Source organism: Heterodontus francisci, unplaced genomic scaffold (assembly GCF_036365525.1).
Source record: "Heterodontus francisci isolate sHetFra1 unplaced genomic scaffold, sHetFra1.hap1 HAP1_SCAFFOLD_234, whole genome shotgun sequence".
Taxonomy (NCBI): domain Eukaryota; kingdom Metazoa; phylum Chordata; class Chondrichthyes; order Heterodontiformes; family Heterodontidae; genus Heterodontus; species Heterodontus francisci.
Genome location: NW_027140371.1, coordinates 2,332,243 through 2,347,740, shown reverse-complemented (window position 1 = coordinate 2,347,740; position 15,498 = coordinate 2,332,243).

The window sequence follows — 15,498 nt, the reverse complement described above, 5'->3', positions numbered from 1 at the left end:
TCTCAGGTTTCAGAAACATCAAAAGATTCAACAACAACTTCAGCAGGAGAAAAATACACCAACAAATCCAACAACAAAAACAGCAAGAGGAAAACACCAACAATTTCAACAACTTCAGCAGGATAAAAAAACCAACAAATTCAACAACAACTTCAGCAAGAGAAAAACACTGAAAATTCAACATTTTCAGCAAGAGAAAAACACCGACAAATTCAACAACAACCTCTGCAGTCGAAAAAAAATCACAAAATTCAACAACAACCTCTGCAGGATAAAATACCAACAAATTTAACAACAACTTCAAGAGAAACGCACCAACAAATTCAACAGCAACTTCTGCAGGAGAGAAATACACCAATAAATTCAAGAACAACTTCAGCAAGAGAGAAACACTGACAAATTGACCGACTTCAGCAAGAAAAACCGATGAATTCAACAACTTCAGCCAGAGAAAAACACCGACAAATTCAACAACAACTTCAGCAAGAGAAAAACACCAACAAATTCAACAACAATCTCAGGAGCAAGAAACACCAGAAAATTCAACAACAACTTCAAGGAAAAAACTCCGACAAATTCAAGAACAACTTCAGCAAAACACCAACAAATTCACGAACAACTTCAGCAAGAGGAAAAACTCCAACCTATTCAACAACAATTTCAGCAAGAGGAAAACACCAACAAATTCAACAACAACTTCAGGAAGAGAAGAACACCAACAAATTCAACAACAACATCTGCAGTCGTAACAAAATCACAACATTCAACAACCACCTCTGCAGGATAAAATACCAACAAATTTAACAATTACTTCAAGAGAAAAGCACCAACAAATTCAACAGCAACTTCTGCAGGAGAGAAATACACCAACAAATTCAACAACAACTTCAGCAAGATAAAAACACTGACAAATCCAACTACAACTTCAGCAAGAGAAAAACACCAATAAGTTCAAGAACAACTTCAGCAAGAGTAAGAACTCCAACAAATCCAACAACTTCTGCAAGAGTAAAAGCACCAACAAATTCAACAACAACTTCAGCAACAGAAAAACTCCAACAAATTCAACAACAATCTTGGAGAGAGAAAAACACCAAAAAATTCAACATCTGCAAGGGAAAAACAGCAACAAATTCAACAACTCCCTCTGCAGGAGAGATAAATAACAGCAAATTCAACAACAATCTCCGCAGGAGAAATAAATACCGACAAATTCAATAACAATGTCAGGAGAGAAAAGCCAACAAATTCAACAACAACTGCATGAGAAAAATACACCAGCAAATTCAACAACAACTTCAGCAAGAGGAAAAACTCCAACCTATTCAACAACAATTTCAGCAAGAGGAAAACACCAACAAATTCAACAACAACTTCAGCAAGAGAAAAACACTGAAAATTCAACATTTTCAGCAAGAGAAAAACACCAACAAATTCAACAATAACATCTGCAGTCATTAAAAAAATCACAAAATTCAACAACAACCTCTGCAGGATAAAATACCAACAAATTTAACAATTACTTCAGGAGAAAAGCACCAACAAATTCAACAGCAACTTCTGCAGGAGAGAAATACACCAACAAATTCAACATCAACCTCTGCAGTAGTAAAAAAACATCAAAAGATTCAACAACAAACTCTGCAGGGTATCAAATACCAACAAATTCAACAACAACTTCTAGAGAAAAGCACCAACAAATTCAACAGCAACCTCTGCAGTAGAAAAAAAACACCAAAAAAATCAACAACTTCAAGAGAAAAGCACCAACAAATTCAACAGCAACGTCTGCAGTTGAAAAATACACCAGCAAATTCAACAACAACTTCAGCAAGAGAAAAACACTGCCAAATTCAACAACAACTTCAGCAAGAGAAAAACACCGAAAATTCAACATTTTCAGCAAGACAAAAACACCGACAAATTCAACAACAACCTCTGCAGGATAAAATACCAACACATTTAACAACAACTTCAAGAGAAAAGCACCAACAAATTCAACAGCAACTTCTGCAGTAGAGAAATACACCAACAAATTCAACAACAACTTCAGCGAGAAAAACACCGACAAATCCAACAACAACTTCAGCAAGAGTAAAAACTCCAACAAATTCAACAACAACTTCAGAAAAACACCAACAAGTTCAGCAAGAACTTCAGCAAGGCAAAAACACCAACAAATTCAACAACAAACTCTGCAGGGTAACAAATACCAACAAATTCAACAACAACGTCAAGAGAAAAGCACCAACAAATTCAACAGCAAGTTCAGCAAGAGAAAAACACTGACAAATTCAACAACATCTGCAAGGGTGAAGCACCAACAAGTTCAACAACAACATCAGTAAGGGAAAAACACCAACAAGTTCAACAACAACTTCAGCAGAAGAAAAACACCGACAAATTCAACAACAACCTCTGCAGGATAAAATACCAACAAATTTAACAACAACTTCAAGAGAAAAGCACCAACAAATTCAACAGCAACTTCTGCAGGAGAGAAATACACCAACAAATTCAACAACAACTTCAGCGAGAAAAACACTGACAAATCCAACAACAACTTCAGCAAGAGTAAAAACTCCAACAAATTCAACAACAACTTCAGAAAAACACCAACAAGTTCAGCAAGAACTTCAGCAAGGCAAAAACACCAACAAATTCAACAACAAACTCTGCAGGGTAACAAATACCAACAAATTCAACAACAACGTCAAGAGAAAAGCACCAACAAATTCAACAGCAAGTTCAGCAAGAGAAAAACACTGACAAATTCAACAACATCTGCAAGGGTGAAGCACCAACAAGTTCAACAACAACATCAGTAAGGGAAAAACACCAACAAGTTCAACAACAACTTCAGCAGTCGAAAAACACCAACAAATTCAACAACATCCTCTGCAGGATAGAAAAACACCAAAAAACTCAACAACAACTTCAGCAGGAGAAAAATACACCAACAAATTCAACAACAACTTCAGCAAGAGAAAAACACCAATAAGTTCAAGAACAACTTCAGCAAGAGTAAAAACACCAAAAAACTCAACAACAACTTCAGCAGGAGAAAAATACACCAACAAATTCAACAACAACTTCAGCAAGAGAAAAACTCCAATAAGTTCAAGAACAACTTCAGCAAGAGTAAAAACACCAACAAATTCAGCAACAACTTCAAGAGAAACACTGACAAATTCCACAAAATCTTCAGCAGGAGACACACCAACAAATTCAACAACAACTTCAAGAGAAAAGCACCAACAAATTCAACAGCAACTTCAGCAAGAGAAAAACACTGACAAATTCAACAACATCTACAAGGGCGAAACACCAACAAATTCAAAAACAACTTCAGCAGTCGAAAAACACCAACAAATCCAACAACAAAAGCAGCAAGAGTAAATACTCCAACAAATCCAACTACAACTTCAGCAAGAGAAAAACACTAATAAGTTCAAGAACAACTTCAGCAAGAGTAAGAACTCCAACAAATTCAACAGCTTCAGCAAGGGAAAAACACCAACAAATTCAACAACAACTTCAGCAGTAGGAAAACACCAACAAATTCAACAACAATCTCAGGAGTAAGAAACACCAAAAAATTCAACAACAACTTCTGCAGGAGAAAAATACACCAACAAATCCAACAACAACTTCAGAAAGTGTAAGAACTCCAACAAATCCAACAACAACTTCAGTAAGTGAAAAACACCAACAAATTCAACAACAACTTCTGCAGGAGAAAAATACACCGACAAATTCAATAACAACTTCAGCAAGATAAAAACACTGACAAATTCAACAACAACCTCAGCTAGAGAGAGACACTGACAAATTCACCAACTTCAGCAAGAAACACCGACAAATTCAACACCAACTTCAGCAGGAGAAACACCAACAAATTCAACAATGTCAGCCAGAGCAAAACACCAACAATTTCAACAATAAGTTCAGCAAGAGAAAAACACCGACAAATTCAACAACAACTTCAGTAAGGGAAAAACACCAACAAATTCAACAACAAATTCAGCAAGAGAGAAACACTGACAAAGTCACCAACTTCAGCAAGAAACACCGACAAATTCAACAGCAACTTCTGCAGGAGAAAAATACACCAACAAATTCAACAACAACTTCAGCAAGAAAAAACACCAACAAATTCAACAACAACTTCAGCAGGAGAGAAACACTGACAAATTCAACAACTTCAGCAAGAGAAAAACACCGACAAATTCAACACCAACTTCAAGAGAAAAACACCAACAAATTCAACAACAACCTTGGGGATGGAAAAACACCAAAAAATGCAACAACAACCTTTGCAGTGGAAAAAAACACCAGTAAATTCAACAACAAACTCTGCAGGGTAACAAACACCAACAAATTCAACAACAACTTCAAGAGAAAAGCACCAACAAATTTAGCAGCAACTTCAGCAAGAGAAAAACACTGACAAATTCAACAACATCTACAAGGGCGAAACACCAACAAGTTCAACAACAACTTCAGCAAGGGAAAAACACTGACAAATTCAACAACAACTTCAGCAAGAGAAAAAAAACAACAAGTTCAACAACAACATCAGTAGGGAAAAACACCAACAAATTCAACAGCAACTTCTGCAGGAGAAACACCGACAAATACCACAACAACTTCAAGAGAAAAACACCAACAAATTCATCAAAAACCTCAGCAAGAAAAAACACCAACAAATTCAACAAAAACCTCAGCAAGAAAAAACACCAACAAATTCAACAACAACTTCAGCAAGAGATAAACACCAACAAATTCAAGAACAACTTCAGCAAAGGAACAGCTACAAACTCAACAACTTCAGTGAGAAAAACACCAACAAATTCAACAACAACTTCAAGAGAAAAACACCAACAAATTCAACAACAACCTCTGCAGGAGAAACAAACACCAACAAATTCAACAACAACTTCAGCAAGAGGAAATCACTGACAAATTCAACAACAACTTCAAGAGAAACACTGACAAATTCCACTAAATCTTCAGCAGGAAAAGCACCGACAAATTCAACAACAACTTCAGCAAGAGAAAAACACCAACAAATTCAACAACAACTTCAAATGAAAAACACTGACAAATTCAACAACAACTTCAGCAAGAGAAAAACACCAAAAAATTCAACAACTTCAAGGGAAAAACACTGACGAATTCAACAACAAAAACAGCAAGAGTAAAAACTCCAACAAATCCAACAACAACTTCAGCAAGAGTAAAAACTCCAACAAATTCAACAACAACTTCAGCAAAACACCAACAAGTTCAGCAAGAACTTCAGCAAGGCAAAAACACCAACAAATTCAACAACAAACTCTGCAGGGTAACAAATATCAACAAATTCAACAACAACGTCAAGAGAAAAGCACCAACAAATTCAACAGCAAGTTCAGCAAGAGAAAAACACTGACAAATTCAACAACATCTGCAAGGGTGAGGCACCAACAAGTTCAACAACAACATCAGTAAGGGAAAAACACCAACAAGTTCAACAACAACTTCAGCAGTAGAAAAACACCAACAAATTCAACAACATCCTCTGCAGGATAGAAAAACACCAAAAAATTCAACAACAACTTCAGCAGGAGAAAAATACACCAACAAATTCAACAACAACTTCAGCAAGAGAAAAACACCAATAAGTTCAAGAACAACTTCAGCAAGAGTAAAAACACCAACAAATTCAGCAACAACTTCAAGAGAAACACTGACAAATTCCACAAAGTCTTCAGCAGGAGACACACCAACAAATTCAACAACAACTTCAAGAGAAAAACCGACAAATTCAACAAAAACCTCAGCAAGAAAAGACACCAATAAATTCAAGAACAACTTCAGCAAGAGAGAAACACTGACAAATTCACCAACTTCAGCAAGAAAAAACGATGAATTCAACAACTTCAGCCAGAGAAAAACACCGACAAATTCAACAACAACTTCAGCAAGAGAAAAACACCAACAAATTCAACAACAATCTCAGGTTTCAGAAACATCAAAAAATTCAACAACAACTTCAGCAGGAGAAAAATACACCAACAAATCCAACAACAAAAACAGCAAGAGGAAAACACCAACAATTTCAACAACTTCAGCAGGATAAAAAAAACAACAAATTCAACAACAACTTCAGCAAGAGAAAAACACTGAAAATTCAACATTTTCAGCAAGAGAAAAACACCGACAAATTCAACAACAACCTCTGCAGTCGAAAAAAAATCACAAAATTCAACAACAACCTCTGCAGGATAAAATACCAACAAATTTAACAACAACTTCAAGAGAAACGCACCAACAAATTCAACAGCAACTTCTGCAGGAGAGAAATACACCAATAAATTCAAGAACAACTTCAGCAAGAGAGAAACACTGACAAATTCACCGACTTCAGCAAGAAAAAACGATGAATTCAACAACTTCAGCCAGAGAAAAACACCGACAAATTCAACAACAACTTCAGCAAGAGAAAAACACCAACAAATTCAACAACAATCTCAGGAGCAAGAAACACCAGAAAATTCAACAACAACTTCAAGGAAAAAACTCCGACAAATTCAAGAACAACTTCTGCAGGAGAAACACCGACAAATACCACAACAACTTCAAGAGAAAAACACCAACAAATTCATCAAAAACCTCAGCAAGAAAAAACACCAACAAATTCAACAAAAACCTCAGCAAGAAAAAACACCAACAAATTCAACAACAACTTCAGCAAGAGATAAACACCAACAAATTCAAGAACAACTTCAGCAAAGGAACAGCTACAAACTCAACAACTTCAGTGAGAAAAACACCAACAAATTCAACAACAACTTCAAGAGAAAAACACCAACAAATTCAACAACAACCTCTGCAGGAGAAAAAAACACCAACAAATTCAACAACAACTTCAGCAAGAGGAAATCACTGACAAATTCAACAACAACTTCAAGAGAAACACTGACAAATTCCACTAAATCTTCAGCAGGAGAAACACCAACAAATTCAACAACAACTTCAAGAGAAAAACCGACAAATTCAACAAAAACCTCAGCAAGAAAAGACACCAACAAATTCAACAACAACTTCAGCAAGAGAGAAACACTGACAAATTCACCAACTTCAGCAAGAAACACCGACAAATTCAACAGCAACTTCAGCAGGAGAAACACGGACAAATTCAACAACTTCAGCCAAAGAAAAACACCGACAAATTCAACAACAACTTCAGCAAGAGAAAAACACCAACAAATTCAACAACAACTTCAAATGAAAAACACTGACAAATTCAACAACAACTTCAGCAAGAGAAAAACACCAAAAAATTCAACAACTTCAAGGGAAAAACACTGACGAATTCAACAACAAAAACAGCAAGAGTAAAAACTCCAACAAATCCAACAACAACTTCAGCAAGAGTAAAAACTCCAACAAATTCAACAACAACTTCAGCAAAACACCAACAAGTTCAGCAAGAACTTCAGCAAGGCAAAAACACCAACAAATTCAACAACAAACTCTGCAGGGTAACAAATATCAACAAATTCAACAACAACGTCAAGAGAAAAGCACCAACAAATTCAACAGCAAGTTCAGCAAGAGAAAAACACTGACAAATTCAACAACATCTGCAAGGGTGAAGCACCAACAAGTTCAACAACAACATCAGTAAGGGAAAAACAGCAACAAGTTCAACAACAACTTCAGCAGTAGAAAAACACCAACAAATTCAACAACATCCGCTGCAGGATAGAAAAACACCAAAAAATTCAACAACAACTTCAGCAGGAGAAAAATACACCAACAAATTCAACAACAACTTCAGCAAGAGAAAAACACCAATAAGTTCAAGAACAACTTCAGCAAGAGTAAAAACACCAACAAATTCAGCAACAACTTCAAGAGAAACACTGACAAATTCCACAAAGTCTTCAGCAGGAGACACACCAACAAATTCAACAACAACCTCAAGAGAAAAACCGACAAATTCAACAAAAACCTCAGCAAGAAAAGACACCAATAAATTCAAGAACAACTTCAGCAAGAGAGAAACACTGACAAATTCACCAACTTCAGAAAGAAAAACCGATGAATTCAACAACTTCAGCCAGAGAAAAACACCGACAAATTCAACAACAACTTCAGCAAGAGAAAAACACTGAAAATTCAACATTTTCAGCAAGAGAAAAACACCGACAAATTCAACAACAACCTCTGCAGTCGAAAAAAAATCACAAAATTCAACAACAGCCTCTGCAGGATAAAATACCAACAAATTTAACAACAACTTCAAGAGAAACGCACCAACAAATTCAACAGCAACTTCTGCAGGAGAGAAATACACCAATAAATTCAAGAACAACTTCAGCAAGAGAGAAACACTGACAAATTCACCGACTTCAGCAAGAAAAAACGATGAATTCAACAACTTCAGCCAGAGAAAAACACCGACAAATTCAACAACAACTTCAGCAAGAGAAAAACACCAACAAATTCAACAACAATCTCAGGAGCAAGAAACACCAGAAAATTCAACAACAACTTCAAGGAAAAAACTCCGACAAATTCAAGAACAACTTCTGCAGGAGAAACACCGACAAATACCACAACAACTTCAAGAGAAAAACACCACCAACAAATTCAACAACAACCTCAGCAAGAAAAAACACCAACAAATTCAACAACAACTTCAGCATGAGATAAACACCAACAAATTCAAGAACAACTTCAGCAAAGGAACAGCTACAAACTCAACAACTTCAGTGAGAAAAACACCAACAAATTCAACAACAACTTCAAGAGAAAAACACCAACAAATTCAACAACAACCTCTGCAGGAGAAAAAAACACCAACAAATTCAACAACAACTTCAGCAAGAGGAAATCACTGACAAATTCAACAACAACTTCAAGAGAAACACTGACAAATTCCACTAAATCTTCAGCAGGAGAAACACCAACAAATTCAACAACAACTTCAAGAGAAAAACCGACAAATTCAACAAAAACCTCAGCAAGAAAAGACACCAACAAATTCAACAACAACTTCAGCAAGAGAGAAACACTGACAAATTCACCAACTTCAGCAAGAAACACCGACAAATTCAACAGCAACTTCAGCAGGAGAAACACGGACAAATTCAACAACTTCAGCCAAAGAAAAACACCGACAAATTCAACAACAACTTCAGCAAGAGAAAAACACCAACAAATTCAACAACAACTTCAAATGAAAAACACTGACAAATTCAACAACAACTTCAGCAAGAGAAAAACACCAAAAAATTCAACAACTTCAAGGGAAAAACACTGACGAATTCAACAACAAAAACAGCAAGAGTAAAAACTCCAACAAATCCAACAACAACTTCAGCAAGAGTAAAAACTCCAACAAATTCAACAACAACTTCAGCAAAACACCAACAAGTTCAACAACAACATCAGTAAGGGAAAAACACCAACAAGTTCATCAACAACTTCAGCAGTAGAAAAACACCAACAAATTCAACAACATCCTCTGCAGGATAGAAAAACACCAAAAAATTCAACAACAACTTCAGCAGGAGAAAAATACACCAACAAATTCAACAACAACTTCAGCAAGAGAAAAACACCAATAAGTTCAAGAACAACTTCAGCAAGAGTAAAAACACCAACAAATTCAGCAACAACTTCAAGAGAAACACTGACAAATTCCACAAAGTCTTCAGCAGGAGACACACCAACAAATTCAACAACAACCTCAAGAGAAAAACCGACAAATTCAACAAAAACCTCAGCAAAAAAAGACACCAATAAATTCAAGAACAACTTCAGCAAGAGAGAAACACTGACAAATTCACCAACTTCAGAAAGAAAAACCGATGAATTCAACAACTTCAGCCAGAGAAAAACACCGACAAATTCAACAACAACTTCAGCAAGAGAAAAACACCAACAAATTCAACAACAATCTCAGGTTTCAGAAACATCAAAAAATTCAACAACAACTTCAGCAGGAGAAAAATACACCAACAAATCCAACAACAAAAACAGCAAGAGGAAAACACCAACAATTTCAACAACTTCAGCAGGATAAAAAAAACAACAAATTCAACAACAACTTCAGCAAGAGAAAAACACTGAAAATTCAACATTTTCAGCAAGAGAAAAACACCGACAAATTCAACAACAACCTCTGCAGTCGAAAAAAAATCACAAAATTCAACAACAACCTCTGCAGGATAAAATACCAACAAATTTAACAACAACTTCAAGAGAAAATAGGGACAGAAAAGAGAAGAAAAGATAAATAGAACAGTTTGAGGCAATATCTTGTTACTGTTTCTCGAGCTCTCTGTAGTCTTTGATTGAAGATATGGCCTTGCGTTTCATTGGGGCCCACTATTCTTCTTAAACCTTGTTCACGTAGGAGACTTTTTCTCTCTTTGAGTTTACGTGTTTTCAGTGGTTTCCGATGCAGGTGAGAGTGAGATGAGGACAGACAGGAGAGAGGTCTTATCAAACCAGGAGCTTTTGTTAGTTTGAATCCTTTGTTGGAAATTCAAATCTCAACAGACAGCCAGTCATGTGACTGTATTCACTATGGAGAAGGACGATGTAGGTGTAGAGTTCAAGGAGGGGGATTGTGATATACTTGAACATATTAGCATTGAAAGGGAGGAGGTATTAGTGGTCTTAGCGGGCTTAAAAGTGGATAAATCCCCAGGCCCAGATGAGATGTATCCCAGGCTGTTATGTGAGGCAAGGGAGGAAATTGCAGGGGCTCTGACACAAATTTTCAAATCCTCTCTGGCCACAGGAGAGGTACCAGAGGACTGGAGGACAGCGAATGTGGTACCATTATTCAAGAAGGGTAGCAGGGATAAACCAGGTAATTACAGGCCGGTGAGTCTAACATCAGTGGTAGGGAGATCATTGGGAAAAATTCTGAGACAGGATTAATCTCCACTTGGAGAGGCAGGGATTAATCAGGGATAGTCAGCATGGCTTTGTCAGGGGGAGATCGTGTCTAACTAACTTGATTGAATTTTTCGAGGAGGTGACTAGATGTGTAGATGAGGGTAAAGCAGTTGATGTAGTCTACATGGACTTCAGTAAGGCTTTTGATAAGGTCCCATTTGGGAGATTGGTTAAGAAGGTAAGAGCCCACGGGATCCAGGGCAATTTGGCAAATTAGATCCAAAATTGGCTTAGTGGCAGGAGGCAGAGGGTGATGGTCGAGGGTTGTTTTTGCGAGTGGAAGCCTGTGACCAGTGGTGTACCACAGGGATCGGTGCTGGGCCCCTTGCTGTTTGTAGTGTACATTAACGATTTAGATGTGAACCTAGGAGGTATGATCAGTAAGTTTGCAGATGACACGAAAATTGGTGGTGTCGTAAATAGTGAGGAGGAAAGCCTCAGATTACAGGACGATATAGATGGGCTGGTAAGATGGGCAGAGCAGTGGCAAATGGAACTTAATCCTGAGAAGTGTGAGGTGATGTATTTTGGGAGGACTGACAAGGCAAGAGAATATACAATGGATGGTAGGACCGTAGGATGTAGAGAGGGTCAGAGGGACCTTGGTGTACTTGTCCATAGATCACTGAAGGCAACAGCACAGGTAGATAAGGTGGTTAGGAAGGCAGATGGGATACTTGCCTTTATTAGCCGAGGCATAGAATATAAGATCAGGGAGGTTATGATGGAGCTGTATAGGTTTAATGTTCATGTGGCCTCAGTCTTGACAGGTGGGGGGTCTGCCTGATGGGTGGGGGGATGGGGAGAGAGAGAGAAAGGGGCAGAGAGAGAGAGAGCAGACGGTGGGTGGGTGGGGAGAGAGAGGTGAGGGGGGGAGAGAGAAAGAGGGTGGAACAGAATGAGAGAGGGGAGGGGAGAGAGCGAGAGGGGTAGACAGGGGAACAGAGAGAGGAGAGAGAGAGAAGGGGGAGAAAAGTGCGAGAAGAAAATGGGGTAGAGAGAGTGCACAGCAGAGAGGGGGGCCTGAAAGAGAAAGGGGATACACAGACAGCGAGGACGACACAGAGGGGAGGGAACAACACAGAGAGGGGGGAACACAGAGAGAGGGATAGAGAGTGATCAACATCACTCCTGACAGATGGGCATCTATCTGGAATACTGTGCATCACTACAAAAAGCGTGCACACAAACATTGACATCTTCTGCAAGCAAAATATTGCCAGGCATCTCACTAAATCAGTGTCCACATAGTGACGAGAAAGTACGTCAACAAATTAATCTTCTCATTCAAAGCTTCTTCACAAAAATCCCCATTAGTTGTTGCTTTGATTCATAGCAAGATACAATGTTAATACCTTTATCTTTCTGAAATTGTCACACCTGTTCCCCACGTAAGACGAAAATTGTAATGAGGCTCGTCCCCCCACCACTCGAAAAGGTTGGACAACTCTGCTCTCGAGAGTGTACACAGGGAGTTCGAGATTGAGAGGGAAGGGGAGAGATAGACAAGGGGAAAAAGGGATGGAGAGAGTAGAACAGAGGGGAAGAGATAGATAGAGATGGAGAGAGATTACCAGGGAGAGATTGCTGGAGATGATCTCTCTACCCACGCCTATCACTCCCTTTCTCTCTGTCATGCTCTCTCCATCTATATTTCTCCCTCTGCCCTGATGTTTCACACTCCATGCCTCTCTCTCGTATGTCTATGTATACAGAAATGTCCAATGATTAAATTTTTACATTTGCTCATTCAATGTAACCTAACAATCTCTCTCTCTCCAACATTATCTCTCGGTCCGTGAACAGAGTGACCTTGGAGTGAGAGTCCACGGATTCCTGAGGCTGGCAGGACAGATGGATATGGTGTGTGAGGCGGCTTGCAGGACACTTACCTTTATTGTCCGATGTATAGAATAGAAGAGCAGGGAGGTTTTTCTCGAGCTGTTTGAAACACGAATGAGGCCACAGTTAGAGTAAATAACTGTGTACAGTTCTGGTCAGCACATTACAGGAATGGGGGAGGGGGAAATGGGGTAATAGGGGAGGGGTAACGAAGTCCTGTTAGTTGTAAAGAATAATAAATAGTTATTGGCACCGAGTCATCGATTCCCTGCATCGAAAGACCACGAAAACATCCAGGACCTCAACCCTCCCTATTTCTGTAACCTGTTCATTGATCCCGGTTCCCTCCCTCACCCAGGAGTCAGTCCCCCAACTCCACTGATTATTCCCACAGTGTTGGTGTTCCTGCCCCTTGCTCGAACTGCAGGGAATTTACAGTGCAGGAACAGGCCATTCTGCCCGATGCATTCATGCTGGTGTTTGTGCTCCACATGAGCTTCCTCCCACCCCTCTCTTCATCTCACCCCATCCACATCTCCTCCTGTTCCTCTCTCCCTCATGTCTTTATCCAGCTTCCCTCCCCCTCCCCCATTAAATACATCTCCACGATTCGCCTCATCCCACTCCCCGTGCTAGTGAGTTCCACATTCACCCCACTCTCCACGTAAAGATGTTTCTCCAGAATTCCCGATCGGATTTATCAGCGACTGTCTTATATTGACTAGTCCCCCTAGTTCTGGTCACACCCGCGAGTGGAAACATATCTACGTCTACCTGATCGAAACCCCCTTTGGTAATCTTCAAGCCCTCTGTCAGGTCAACCCTCAGCTTCCTCTATTCTGGAGAAAAGAGCCCCAGTCTGTTTAATTTTTCCCCATCGTTATAAACCCTCTCAGTTCTGGTCTGGTCCTTGTCAATCTGTTGCTGAAGTTGTTGAAATTGTTAGTGTTTTTCTCCTGTTGAAGTTGTTGAATTTGTTGGAGCCATGCTCCTGTTAAAGTTGTTGTTGAATTTGTTGGTGGTTTTCTCCTGCTAAAGTTGTTGTTGAATTTGTTGGTGGTTTATCTCCTGAGGTTGTTGTTGAATATGTTGGTGGGTTTTCTCCTGCTGAGGTTGTTGTTGGATTTGTTGCTGCTTCTCTCCTGCTGAAGTTGTTGTTGAATTTGATGGTGTTTACCAAACAAATACAACAACAACCTCAGCAGGAGAAATAAACACCTACAAATAAAGGCCAGTTACCCGACCCGAACCCGATGGGACCCGACGAATTGTGTTAGGTTTGGGTCGGGTCGGGTCGGGTTGCAGTTCCGGGTCCGGCATTCGGGCTTGTGTTGGGCCGGGTCAGGCAGGCTCCATCACAGGTAAGTGGCTCCAATGTTCATTTAATTTTTGGACAAGAAAGGTGGTTTTGTTACAGTTATTATAAGCTAGTGCAGATCAGCAACAAAGTGAAAAACGGAAGCCAGGTTAACTGAATCTTCTGGTGGTTGGGTCGGGCGCGGGAAAAAATGGAAGGGATTGCAGACCCGAGCAGGCATTTACAACAAATTCAACAACAACTTCAGCAGTAGAAAAACACCAACACATTTAACAACAACTTCAGCAGGAGACACACCAACAAATTCAACAACAACTTCAGCAAGAGAAAAACAGTGCCAAATTCAACAACTTCAGCAAGAAACAACGACAAATGCAACAACAATTTCAGCAAGAGAAAAACACTGCCGAATTCAACAACTTCAGCAAAAGAAAAACACCAACAAATTCAGCAACAACTTCAGCAGGAGAAAAACACCAACAAATTCAACAAAAACCTCTGCAGTAGAAAAAAACAACAAAAAATTCAACAACTTCAAGAGAAAAGCATCAACAAATTCAACAGCAACTTCAGCAAGAGAAACACCAACAAATTCAACAACAACTTCAAGAGAAAAACACAGATAAATTCAACAAAAACCTCAGCAAGAAAAAACACCAATAAATTCAACAACAACTTCAGCAAGAGAGAAACACTGACAAATTCAACAACTTCAGCAAGAAACACCGACAAATTCAACAACAACTTCAGCGGGAGAAACACCAACAAATTCAACAAATTCAGCAAGAAACACTGACAAATTCAGCAACAACTTCAGCAAGAGAAAAACACCAAACAATTCAACAACAACTTCAGCAAGAGGAACACCAACAAACTCAACAACTTCAGCGAGAAAAACACCAACAAATTCAACAACAACTTCAGCAAGAGAAAAAAACCAACAAGTTCAACAACAACTTCAGTAAGGGAAAAACACCAACAAATTCAACAACAACTTCAAGAGAAAAACACTGACAAATTCAACATCAACTTCAGCAAGAGAAAAACACTGCCAAATTCAACAACTTCAGCCAGAGAAAAACACCAACAAATTCAACAACAATCTCAGGAGTAAGAAACACCAAAAAATTCAACAACAACTTCAAGGGAAAAACACTGACAAATTCAACAACAACTTCAGCAAAACAGCAACAAATTCAACAAATTCAGCAAGAAACACTGACAAATTCAGCAACAACTTCAGCAAGAGAAACACCAACAAATTCAACAACAACTTCAAGAGAAAAACACAGATAAATTCAACAAAAACCTCAGCAAGAAAAAAACCCAATAAATTCAACAACAACTTCAGCAAGAAACACCGACAAATTCAA